Consider the following 12,030-nt stretch of genomic DNA (forward strand, 5'->3'; position numbering starts at 1 on the left):
TTTCCCTGGTGGAGCTCCTCTGAGAGCTGGCCAGCAATCCAGCAAGGGAGCTGAGCCAGGCAGCCAGACCAGCAGAGGGATGCGGCAGGGGTGGAGGGAGGAGGAGGGGAAGGACAAATGGCTTTGTGGGAGCAGCCAGAACAGTGAAGGACAGCAAAGACAGCAAAGACTCCATCCGTTTGATAAGTTTTTAGACATGGGGGCAGGTTGGCCACATCCATCATAACTTTATTTGCTCCCTTGAGGTTGGCTGGTTCATTGGTGTTCAGAAGAAGTTCGCCTGATGTTTCAAAGCTTATTACTTACTCTGCTGATGTACCAAGTACAAGCCCTTCTAATGACTTGAAACAGGATGCCTCATTTTCTAAAATAAAGCAGTTTCTAAAGTTTTTGTTAGAGGCAGTTGAACAGTTCAACTTTCAAACCTTAATTTTCTAAGAGGCAATTGAGAAACATTCCTTACTTTTTACTCATTCCCTATACCAGGGGAGACCTGGAGCAAAGCAAGAATGAGTGTGAGGCTCTGCAAGTGAGGACTGGGGTGCCAGGGCCCAGTGGTGCCCTGCCCTTTCACTTGCCAGTGAAAGCAGGAGCTTGAGGAGGAGTAGATAGATGTGATAGGTGCAGGTCAACAACCCCTGTTGCAGCTGGTCTTGATTAAAACTTCAGCTTTTATGACCACAGGGCCATTTTGAAAGATGAAGGATGGGTAGTTGGTCCAACATGACTATGACAAAACAGCTTCTCATGTCTGTCAAGTCTGGGCAAGCTAGTGAGAAGAGTTTTGAACTAGAAACAGCAAGTGATGATCCACCATGTAAGAGATAAAATGATGTTTTGCTTCAGCCATAAGAATGTATACTTATGTCTTTTAGGCAAAGATGTGGCTAGCATGAGCCTAGGCTGCTTGAGTGTGGGGTGGGGTGGGGTAGGAAAAGGGGAGTTAACCAGTGCTTGGTACTTAGAGGTATAGAAAGTGGGGGGAGAAGGGAGGTATCAGCTTGAGCACTGTGGGCATTCAGAAAGAATGTGAGAAATGTGAGTTCCTGATACCCAGCCAATGCGATAATGGGACAGGGAGAACAGCGGTTGAGGAAGGGTATAAAAGTTTGTGCATTTTAGAGAGATGTATGCCTCCTCAGTGAGATGCACCTGACTCAGATGACTTGTTATCAGTAAGTAAGTGATGCTTTGATGACTTTGTTCTCTTTCAACTTGTTATAGATGGATAGTGAGATGATTGGCTCTCACAATTGAGGGATGAATACTGTGTGAATATTATAAGAAGCTTTATTGATGTATAGTTATATTATTGTAGTTTAGATGTCCTCTGTTCTCCCCATAGTTCCCTTTCCTCCTCTCCCCCTCTGTATTGTTGCCATCAGGCAGCCTGGGTTGTCTAGAACAGGTAGAAAGAAGGTGGGCACATGTGCCCCTTCCATGGGGCAGTTGGGAATGGAAAAGCTTGTTTCTAAGGGGCATGACAACACATGACCCTCCAATCAAATGACAAGAAAGCAGTCTCCACCAATAAACGGCAAAGAAGAGTTGACTGACAGACCCAGGGGAGGGGCCAGGGTTCGCTGATGCAATCCCCCAGGGGTGTAAAACACTGAGCATCCATCTTGAAGATGAACCAGCCACGTGGTAGGCAGCCATGAAGGCAGTTCCCAGCGCTGCAATTTTTTCTTTATTTAGTCCTTTTGTTGTATTTTTGTTAAGGTTTAATAAACTTTTTAAAATTTTTAAAGTAAGCAGTTGTCTCTCACAAACTTTATCAGCAAGAGAGTATTCCTCACAAGCATCAAGAGAGAAAGTTGTGATCTGGACTGAGGTGCAAAGGGCTTGTGCCAGTAAAACAGGGCAGAAGGGGGCCCAGCTCACAGGAACAAGGATGTGCAAAGACCACTTTGTGCATTATGGTGAAAGTTACCACACTTTAGAAAGTTACCACCTTTTACACAGGATCATCATAACTGCGTGCATCTCTACATGCATGGAACAGATAGTCATTATAGACTTTACCTGACAACCACGGCTTTTCAAATACAAAGGATGAGAATGTTGAGATGCAGCTCACTAGGTCCTAGGATTTTTGGATATTCAAAATTAAAGCTCATCTGCAAAAACTGGAGTTTGTTAATTTGCAGGGATAACAGGCTTTTGCAAGGCTATTCTTGACATAATCCCAGAAATGGGTTTACCCATGTGTAGAAGGTTATGTTGTGGATTTTTTGTCTAGATAAAAAATCAATATGAGAAGAAAAGTGAGAACACAAGGCTCTGTTAACTTCACACGTGAAATTTCTCTTGTAGGATGCTTATTTGCTTGTTAAAATTACAGTTGTGGGTGCAGACTGCTGGATACTAGAGATGAAATGGTAACTTCAACTCGGCTGCTCCTTGGTAGCATAAGACAATCAGTGTAAGGAAGTGACAAGCATTGTTTTGTCCCTTTGTAGAAAAATGCAGCTAACAGTGAGTGCTATGAGTTTGAAAAAAAGCTTTGGAAGTTACATGCAGGGGAAAGAGTCTGTCTGAGATTCTAGGATGCAGTGCTTTAACCAAAGGTGATACACAATAATCCCTATATTTGAAGTTATGTGTAAGGGTGAAAGAAATTAATAATGGAAGAATTGTATTCCCTCTTTAGGAATGCTGACTCTATACTTAAGCAACAGAGGTGAAAAGGCAAGATGGAGAAATTCCTAATTGTCTTAGTCTCTAAACTACCAAATATTTTGGCATAAAAGAAAACTGGTTCTGGAATCTAAAAATCAAGGAGACTCTGTATACATAGTGGTCCACACACATATAATAAAGAACCCCACTAAGGCATGCTGTGGTGTGTTAAGTTGGTATGTCCTGTTCCCCCCTGTTTTGTAATGGTTCTGCCCTGGTTCTCCTCCCCTCCCGGTTTCTGTCAGTCTTCCTAGCTCCTCCCCAGTTACCCTGACAGCGAATGTATCCTCTCCTGAACCCCTCCCCAGTCTCCCTGGAGACCAATGTATCTTCTTCCAAACTCCACCCCAGTTGCCTGCCAGTCACTCTGCACCCCCACCTTTTTCTCTGGAACATTCTAGCTAGGGCATTGAGTGATTGGTTCAGGGGCTGGGGCCCCTCCCTTAGTTGGTCACTATTGGTATTTCTTCTACGTCAATCCCTTGTACCCCACTCCCCCCTGGATTCCCATTTGTTCCTGAACGGTTCCCACCCCTACCTCCCACACCCTTTATAACCTGATGTAATACCTCCCCCTGTCCTCTTCAGTTCCTGGCCTTCCCTGGATTTACAATAAATCCAGACTAGCCACCACTGAAGAGTGCTCTCTTCTTCCTGGGGGCTGAAGCTTTAACGCAGCCATATCCTCACTCAAGGTGGCACTGCTACTATAATGTAGGGTGCTGACCTTAGGTGCTGTGCCTGACATCAGTGTCAGGGGAGTGCCCCCCTTGGCTGCAAGCAGTGCTGGGCTGCTTGCTGGGACGTCTCTAACTGATGCCGCTTCAGTTCTGGTGCCCAACGTGAGGCCTGAGAGCAGCTCCTGGCATCGCCTCACCTGAGCACATCACCTGAGGGCGTCTACAGACCCTGCGGACAGGACTCACGGAAGTCTCACTGGCCACCGAACTACACCCAGTGGGAGCAGACCCAGTTCTAATGGGTGGCGCTTCTGGGGGACTGGGAATGGCAGTTCCTCGTGCCCAGGGAGTCCTTCCCACCGCAGGACCCCTTGCTCTGGATTTCTTTTGGCCCCCTTCGGATTTGTAAGTGCTTTTTCTTTTCTGCCTTGTCCTTTTAGTCCTTTTTATCCTTTTGCACTGTGGGTGGTGTCAAAGGTTTTTTTCTCTCTCTCTCTTTTGCTGCGCAGCTTTATACTACTGACAGGGGCCGGTGTGGGGCTCTTCCTTATTTTCTTTGCAATTTTTCTGGAACGGGGGGTGGTTTGGGTTGCAGCATTTAAGATCTTTCATCATGGGTGCTAGACTTTCTGCAACCCAAAAGAGACCTTATACCCAGGTTTTGGGAATCCTTGCGGGGGGAAGTCTTAAAGTTCAAAAAAGGGAGTTACATAAGTTGATTAAATGGCCATATTCTCAATTTCCTGAAGTTTCCCCTGAACAAATACATGAGCCTGATTTTTGGCATGGTGTAAATGTTAAATTACAAAATTCAGTTAAGTCAGGGGACTCCTTGTTAACAAAAATAATTTATTTGGTTTCTCAAATTAGATTCATAATAAAATCAAGTTCAAAATTGGGAAGACAGCCTTCGTTCTCTAGTTTGTGCCCCAGTTCTACCTCTACCCCTGCTCCTAGCCCTTTTCCCTCCCTTGTCTGTCCTAAAGCTGGGATTTTGAGGGGGACAGCTCACTCTAGCCAGGTGCAGGGAGTCCACCATTCCCCTGGCTCCCCTCAAAGCTCTCAATCCCCCTGCCCTAGGGGTCCTGGCCAGACTCTTAGGGATCCGTTTCCTTCCCCCTCTTTCCCAGTTCACAAGCCCCCCGTTAGGAAACCCTTGGTTCATTTCTGTCTCCCTCCACAAGATGGCTCCCATGGAGTCCAAGATGGAGGGAGCCACATGGCTAAGGCAGGAAAAATCCCTTCTTCTCCCCACAATCCCTTTCAGTCTAGGAACAACCCCTTCCTGTCCCCAGACTTCTCTCAATTTCCCTCCGCTTCTCCTTTCTTGTCAGCCCCTCCCATTTCTCCTCCCCCACCTTCTTATGAAGCTCTGCACCCTGTCTCCTCCCTAGGGGTGGAGACTTTAACATCTGATGTCTCCACCCAGTTCTCCAGCTGCTCCCCTTCCTCCCACTCTTCCGGTTCCCACACTCCCCCTTCGGGTTCCCACACTTTGGTGTCTTGGGGGGGAGGGGGGTGCACGGAGGGACCCGGGAACTGGGGCCAGTTTCTATTCCATTTGTGGCTCTGGTCACATACCACCCAGAGAGGGAGGGGAGAGCCCAGGCCCAGTGGGTCCCCTTTCCCCACCACCAGATGAAAGAGCTATGCAAGGCCCAAAAGGACTTCTCCCGGGAGAGTGAATACTTCCGGGGGATCCTGAGGGCCACATTGTTGGAATTGGAGGTCACCCCCTTCGATCTCTGACACCTTTTTTCATGCCTCCTCAACCCCACAGAATTTGTGATGTGGGAGACAGCATAGAGAAAGGAGGCGGTGGGGATCCTTCCATCCCTGTGGGACGACCCCCGCACAGGACACGATACAGACAGCGAGGCCATCTCCATTGACCACCTGTGTGGGAGGGGGAACTAGGCAGATGCTCCCTCCCAGGCCAGAGCTGTCCCTCAGGAGGTGTTAAGGGAAAATGCAAAGGCAGCTGAAAGGGCCTTCTTGGGGCTGCGGAAGGCCGCCCCTCAAATTACATATTCTAAGATTTTTCAAGGTGCAGAGCAACCATTTATTGAGTTTGTGGAGCGACTTCGCAGATCAATCAAAGGTGCAGGTGCAGAGTGAGTATGCCAGAATGGAAATTTTGAAAGAGGTGGCATCTGCAAATGCCAACTCCGCCTGCAGGGATGCCATTCTCAGCCTACCACTGGACCCTCCTCCCACTCCGCGCCTAGTGCTGGAAGTCTGTGCTCGAAAGGTCTCATTGCCATCAAGGGACTCCAATCGAAGGGGCAAGCCACCATCTTGCCATGTTGCTGCTGCTGGTTCTGCGGCCATGGACATTGCGTCTGCGGAGCAACGCACTCCCTCATTAGGCCACCCACATCATCCTAACACTCCAGGACCGGCCCAGAAAAGGACTTCCCCATGCCACCTGTGTGGGAAGGTGGGGCGCTGAATGCCCGACTGTCCCTTGAGAAGGGAGTTCTGTGAATATAAAAAGGGGCAAGGGCTTTGGGCGAATCCTCCACCCCAAAACTAAGATCAGAGCGCAGTCCCCCCCTGCGCTATGACAAAAATAAGGTGGGTTTAGTTCTATCTAGTGGGGAGGGGAAAACAGGAGAACCACCTGTTGCCACGACTGACTTAGACTATTACAGACCGGACTTGTCGTGTTTATTATGCCTCCGATCTATGCCTGTACTAACTACCTCCTCCAAAACCGTACATTTCAGGTTGCAGCTGACGGAACCTCTCCACCTAAAGGACTCCAACTTCCATCTGGTGACCGTGTGTCCGGAGTGTCCAGGTAACTGGGGACGGATCAGCTGTAAGTATGCAGTTGTCGGAGACATAAAGTTTACCCCACTTGAGATAAACATTGTCCCAGGTCTCTTAACATCGGACCCGGGGCAGTTCTCTATGGGGCTGTACTGTGTCTGCTCCCCCCCTTCCCGCCCAAGGGCCAAATTATTGCGCAAGCTATTCCTGTGCCTGAGTTGACTGGGTTTCAGGACTGCCTTCCACACCATCTCAAAACACACATCCTAGAGTAGCCTGGGCTCAGGTTCTAGGGCAGGAGAAGCCCAGAATAATGCGCCAGCTCTCGAGGGGGGAAGACAGAAACCTCTTAAGGGTCTATTGGATACAGGTGCAGATGCGATGATCGTTTCTTCTCGGGAATGGCCATCACATTGGGAATTGCAGGACGTGTCGGGTCACATCTGAGGTGTTGGGGGTTTACAATTGGCGAGACAATCAAAAAGCACCATGCAAACTAAGGGGCCGGATGGGCAATAGGCATCTATACGCCCATTCGCTTTGGACTACACGGAACCCCTGTGGGGGAGAGACCTCCTTGCCCAGTGGGGAACCTGAATTGACTTTCTAGTGGCTCCCTAGGTTTTTCGGGCAGTGGTCACTGAGGGGCGCCCTATCTGGAAACTGAATTGCAAATCGGATAAACCAATACAGGTAGTGCAGTGGCCACTCAACAAGCAAAAATTAAAGGTGCTCAACAAGCTCGTCAAGGAGCAGTTACTCAAAGGCAACCTGGTAGAGACCATGTCAGAGTGGAACTCCCCAGTGTTTGTCATCAAGAAACCAAATAAAGAGAAGTGGCGGCTCCTTCATGACTTCCGCCAAATGAACAGCATTGTAGATATGGGTCTTCTCCAACCAGGGATGCCGTCCCCAACGATGCTCCCCCAAGATTGGAAGTTGGCTGTAATAGGCATAAAAGATTGTTTTTTCCAAATTTCTCTTCACCCTGATGATGCTCCATGTTTTGCCTTCGCGGTTCCTGCCATCAACTGTGGAGCCCCAAGTAAGCACTACCATTGGCGTGTTCTTCGGCAGGGAATGAAGAACAGCCCTGTGATTTGCCAATGGTATGTCGCTTCCTTGCTGTCCCCAATACGTACAGCTGCCAAGGATGCCATCATTTACCATTACACGGATGACATCTTCATTTGTGCTCCGACCAACGACATACTTACCCATGTGCTTGACCTGACAATCAATGCATTGGTTGCTACAGGGTTCGAGCTTCAACAGGACAAAATTCAGCGGATGCCACCTTGGAAGTACCTGGGTCTGGAGATAACTAGGTGGACCATTGTTCCGCAAAAATTGGCTATCAGAACTAACATTAAGAACTTGGTGGATGTCCACCAGCTGTGTGGATCTTTGGATTGGGTAAGGTCTTGGCTAGGAATACCAACTGATGACCTAATTCCCCTTTTCAATTTATTGAAAGGGGGAGAAGAGCTCAGTTCTCCTAGGTCACTTACCCCAGAGGCACAGGCAGCACCGGAGAAAATCCAAGGATCCATTTCGGCCAGGCAGGCCCACAGATACCAACTGGGCCTGCCGTTCAGGTTTGTAATTTTGGGAAAGTTGCCACACCTCCATGGGGTGATTTTTCAATGGGACAATTCTATCAAGGGCAAGGACCAAGGCTCAGGGGACCCTCTCTTGATCATAGAGTGGGTCTTCCTGAGCCATCATAGGTCCAAAAGAATGACACAGCCATCAGAGCTGGTGGCAGAACTGATCCGAAACGCAAGATCATGGATCAGGGAGCTGGTTGGTTGTGACTTTGACTGCATTCACATCCCTATTAAATTGGAATTGCGCCAATTCAAAAACAGAGCTTTTGATGAACTGCTTGAAATTAATGAGATGTTACAGTTTGTTCTGGACAGTTAGGCCGGCCAAATGGCTGTTGATCGGCCGGCCCATAAATTGTTTAATTAAGATGTTCAATTCTCCTTGTCATCAAAAATAATTTGGAATCGGACCCCTTTGGAAGCGCTGACTGTGTTTACTGACGCGTCTGGAGCATCCCACAAGTCTGTTATGACTTGGAAGGATCCTCAGACTCAGTGGTGGGAGGCTGATGTTGTCAAGGTGGAGGGATCACTTCAGGTATCTGAGTTGGACGCAGTTGTCAGGGCTTTCGAGAGGTTCTCTGAACCATTCAATTTGGTAACAGATTCGGCTTATGTCGCAGGTGTAGTGTCCAGGGCGGAAAATGCAGTTCTACAAGAGGTGTCTAACATCCCTCTGTTTAATTTGCTCTCAAAGTTGGTCACTCTGGTCTCCCACCAAGAACCATTTTTTGTGATGCATGTCAGGTCACACACTGACCTGCCGGGGTTCATTGCGGAGGGCAATTGTAGAGCCGACGCCCTTGCCGCTCCTGTCCAAATGGCCCCACTTCCTGATCTGTTCGGTCAGGCGAAGATCAGCCACCAGCAATTCCATCAGAATGCCCCTGCCCTTGTTGGCAGTTCCAACTTACTTGAGAACAGGCCAAGGCGATTGTGGCTACATGTCCCTAGTGCCAGTCCCACCAGCTCCCATCACTCAGCTCCGGAGCTAACCCCAGAGGCCTTTCCAGTTGTGAGGTGTGGCAAATGGACGTAACGCACATCCTGTCTTTTGGCCGGTTGAGCTATATACATGTTTCTGTGGACTCTTTCTCCGGTGCTGTTTATGCTTCTGCCCACACACGTGAAAGGGCAGTTGACACAGAAAGGCATATTTTACAGGCTTCGCTGTCCTGGGCATCCCCAAAGTCATCAAAACCGATAACGGCCCAGCGTATAAGTCCAGGGAACTGAGAAGTTTCCTGCAGCAATGGGGAATAGAGCACAAGACTGGCATCCCTTATTCCCCGACAGGCCAAGCCATGGTGGAGAGGACCCACCAGAGTCTAAAGAGGGTTTTAGAGCAACAACACACAGCTGTGAAGGTCGAGTCCCCCCATGTCTGTCTCGCAAAGGCAATCTTTACAATCAATTTTTTAAATTGTTCCTTTGAGAACCTGAACCCTCCTATAGTGCAATGCTTCGGACAACATGGACAGCTGCAGCCAAAGGCCAGGCTTCTGGTCCTAGTTAAGGACCTGGAGACCTGGAAGACGGAAGGGCCATTTGACCTAGTCACCTGGGGGAGGGGATACACTTGCGTGTCCACTCCCTCAGGGCTGAAATGGGTTCCATCTAAATGGGTCAGGCCCTTCCTCCAAAGAAGGTACCCAAGGTTGGAAATGTGGCACAGGTTGAGGAGGCTTGCTGGAGGAGGAGGCGAAAGCCCTTTACCCTAGACTTTGACCTCCTCTAAGCATCCCCTCAGGGCAGAACCAAAGTTTTGAGTTTATCTCCTTATTTCTTTATTGTTTCAGTGACCCTCACCCAGATGGCCTGGTTTCCAACCAACATCCTCTTGCTGGTGACAGCATTTGGGTCCCTCGTTCCATCTTCGGATTCCTGGATCATCCCTCAGCCAGAAGCCAACGTCTGGTGGACTCTTCCCAAAGTTCTCAACCAAGAACATATATGCCTTAACACCGTATCAGCAGAGGACCCAATGTCGTCATGCTTTGTGGGGATCCCTTTCCATCCAAATGATATTCCTGCCTGTCTTGCCACCTCTTTCACCCCTTTAACTTCAAAGAGGGCCGCCAGTCCATTTGGCTTTCACCCTGGGGTGGCTTGGAGGAATGGGGTCAAAGGGCTGGTCCCTTTAGATACTAACCCCTATGAATTCGAACTACTTGGCTCCGCCAATGCCTCCCTTTGTTTTCAGTTCCTTCCACTCTTCACCCCAGCCCCCACAGGTAACAGCTTCCAGGTGGTGCGGCAGTTTAAAAAGGAGTATTCCACTGACCAGTGGTGCAGATCTGTCACCAAATTAAATGTACTGTCCACACCTGGACGCAAACCCTTGGCTTTACCCCGGGGTGTGTTTTTAATTTGCGGAGACTGAGCATGGGCAGGCATCCCCTTTCACCTTATTGGAGGTCCCTGCACCATCGGATGGTTGATGCTGTTTACGCCCAATGTAACCCAAATTAATAAGTGGAAAGCGAAAAATGTCACACTTAATTTGGCCTGCTCTAAAAGAGATCTTAAAGATCTCGACCTGGAGTGTGACTCTGAAATTATTCATTGGTCAAAGCCAAAAGGGGTTGCGATCACCATATTTTTGCCCTGGGTATCCATAGCCAAGGCTCTAGGTGAATTGGCCCACCTAGAGTGTTGGGTAGCTAAACAAGCCAACCTTACATCAGCCGCACTATGGGACCTCCTATCGGACAAGGAAATAACAAGGAAGGTGACTTTCCAAAATAGAGAGGCCATGGACTTTGTTCTTCTGCTCCATAACCACCAGTGCGAGGAGTTCGAGGGCCTCTGCTGCCTCAATCTATCGTCAAAGGCTGAGGACGCCAGGACAGCTATCAACAAAATGCGAGACATGGTCCATGACATTAAGAAGGAGATGTCAGACTGGCTGGGGGACATCTTTTCAGGATGGGGCCTTTTGGGTTGGATGGGGTCAATTTTAAAGACCGTACTTTTAGTTCTTCACATCTTATTTGTAGTTTTGGTTGTGTGCTCAATTATTTGGAGGTTGATCAAGAGGTTACTGAGTAGGATTGTTCCTACTCTGGACATTAACCAGGTGGTGGCCTCTGAGGATGGACAGTCAGAGGAAGCAGAAGCCCTGTAGGAAGATCAGTGGGCTTCTGCCCCTCTAAGCCACCCCTGGTTTGGAGACTTATATCTGGACTCTGAGCACAATAACCAAGATCAGTTCACTTCTTTTTAGGCAGTTCATTAATTTTCTTTTTCTTTTTTAAACAAAAAAGGGGGAGATGTTGTGGTGTGTTAAGTTGGTATGTCCTGTTCCCCCCTGTTTTGTAATGGTTCTGCCCTGGTTCTCCTCCCCTCCCGGTTTCTGTCAGTCTTCCTAGCTCCTCCCCAGTTACCCTGACAGCGAATATATCCTCTCCTGAACCCCTCCCCAGTCTCCCTGGAGACCAATGTATCTTCTTCCAAACCCCACCCCGGTTGCCTGCCAGTCACTCTGCACCCCCACCTTTTTCTCTGGAACATTCTAGCTAGGGCATTGAGTGATTGGTTCAGGGGCTGGGGCCCTTCCCTTAGTTGGTCACTATTGGTATTTCTTCTACGTCAATCCCTTGTACCCCACTCCCCCCTGGATTCCCATTTGTTCCTGAACGGTTCCCACCCCTACCTCCCACACCCTTTATAACCTGATGTAATACCTCCCCCTGTCCTCTTCAGTTCCTGGCCTTCCCTGGATTTACAATAAACCCAGACTAGCCACCACTGAAGAGTGCTCTCTTCTTCCTGGGGGCTGAAGCTTTAATGCAGCCATATCCTCACTCAAGGCGGCACTGCTACTATAATGTAGGGTGCTGACCTTAGGCGCTGTGCCTGACATCAAAGTCAGGATAGTGCCCCCCTTGGCTGCAAGCAGTGCTGGGCTGCTTTCCGGGACATCTCTAGCTGATGCCGCTTCAAAGGCAAAATTAGTGGTAAAAAATCCTGCTTAAATTGTTACCTTGGGAAACTTCATTAATGACTGTCAATGTAATGTAATGTAATATAATACAATCCTATTGTGCACAATTACACTGCAGTTAATAGCCCTTAATTTAAAGCCTCCACCGGAGGCCAATATATTGCCATTTAACTACTGGCACTTTACTCAGAGGATATTTTTACTGGCTAGTTAAAGTTGAAATTGGGAAGGCTTTTTTGGTCATTAGACTAATGAACTGCTTTTAGATTGCAGGGTTCTGGTTGTTATTTTTTTATCCAGAGATATTACATAGAATATTGATTTTAAAGGTTTGCAT

This window comes from Molothrus aeneus, chromosome Z (assembly GCF_037042795.1).
Source record: "Molothrus aeneus isolate 106 chromosome Z, BPBGC_Maene_1.0, whole genome shotgun sequence".
NCBI lineage: Eukaryota > Metazoa > Chordata > Aves > Passeriformes > Icteridae > Molothrus > Molothrus aeneus.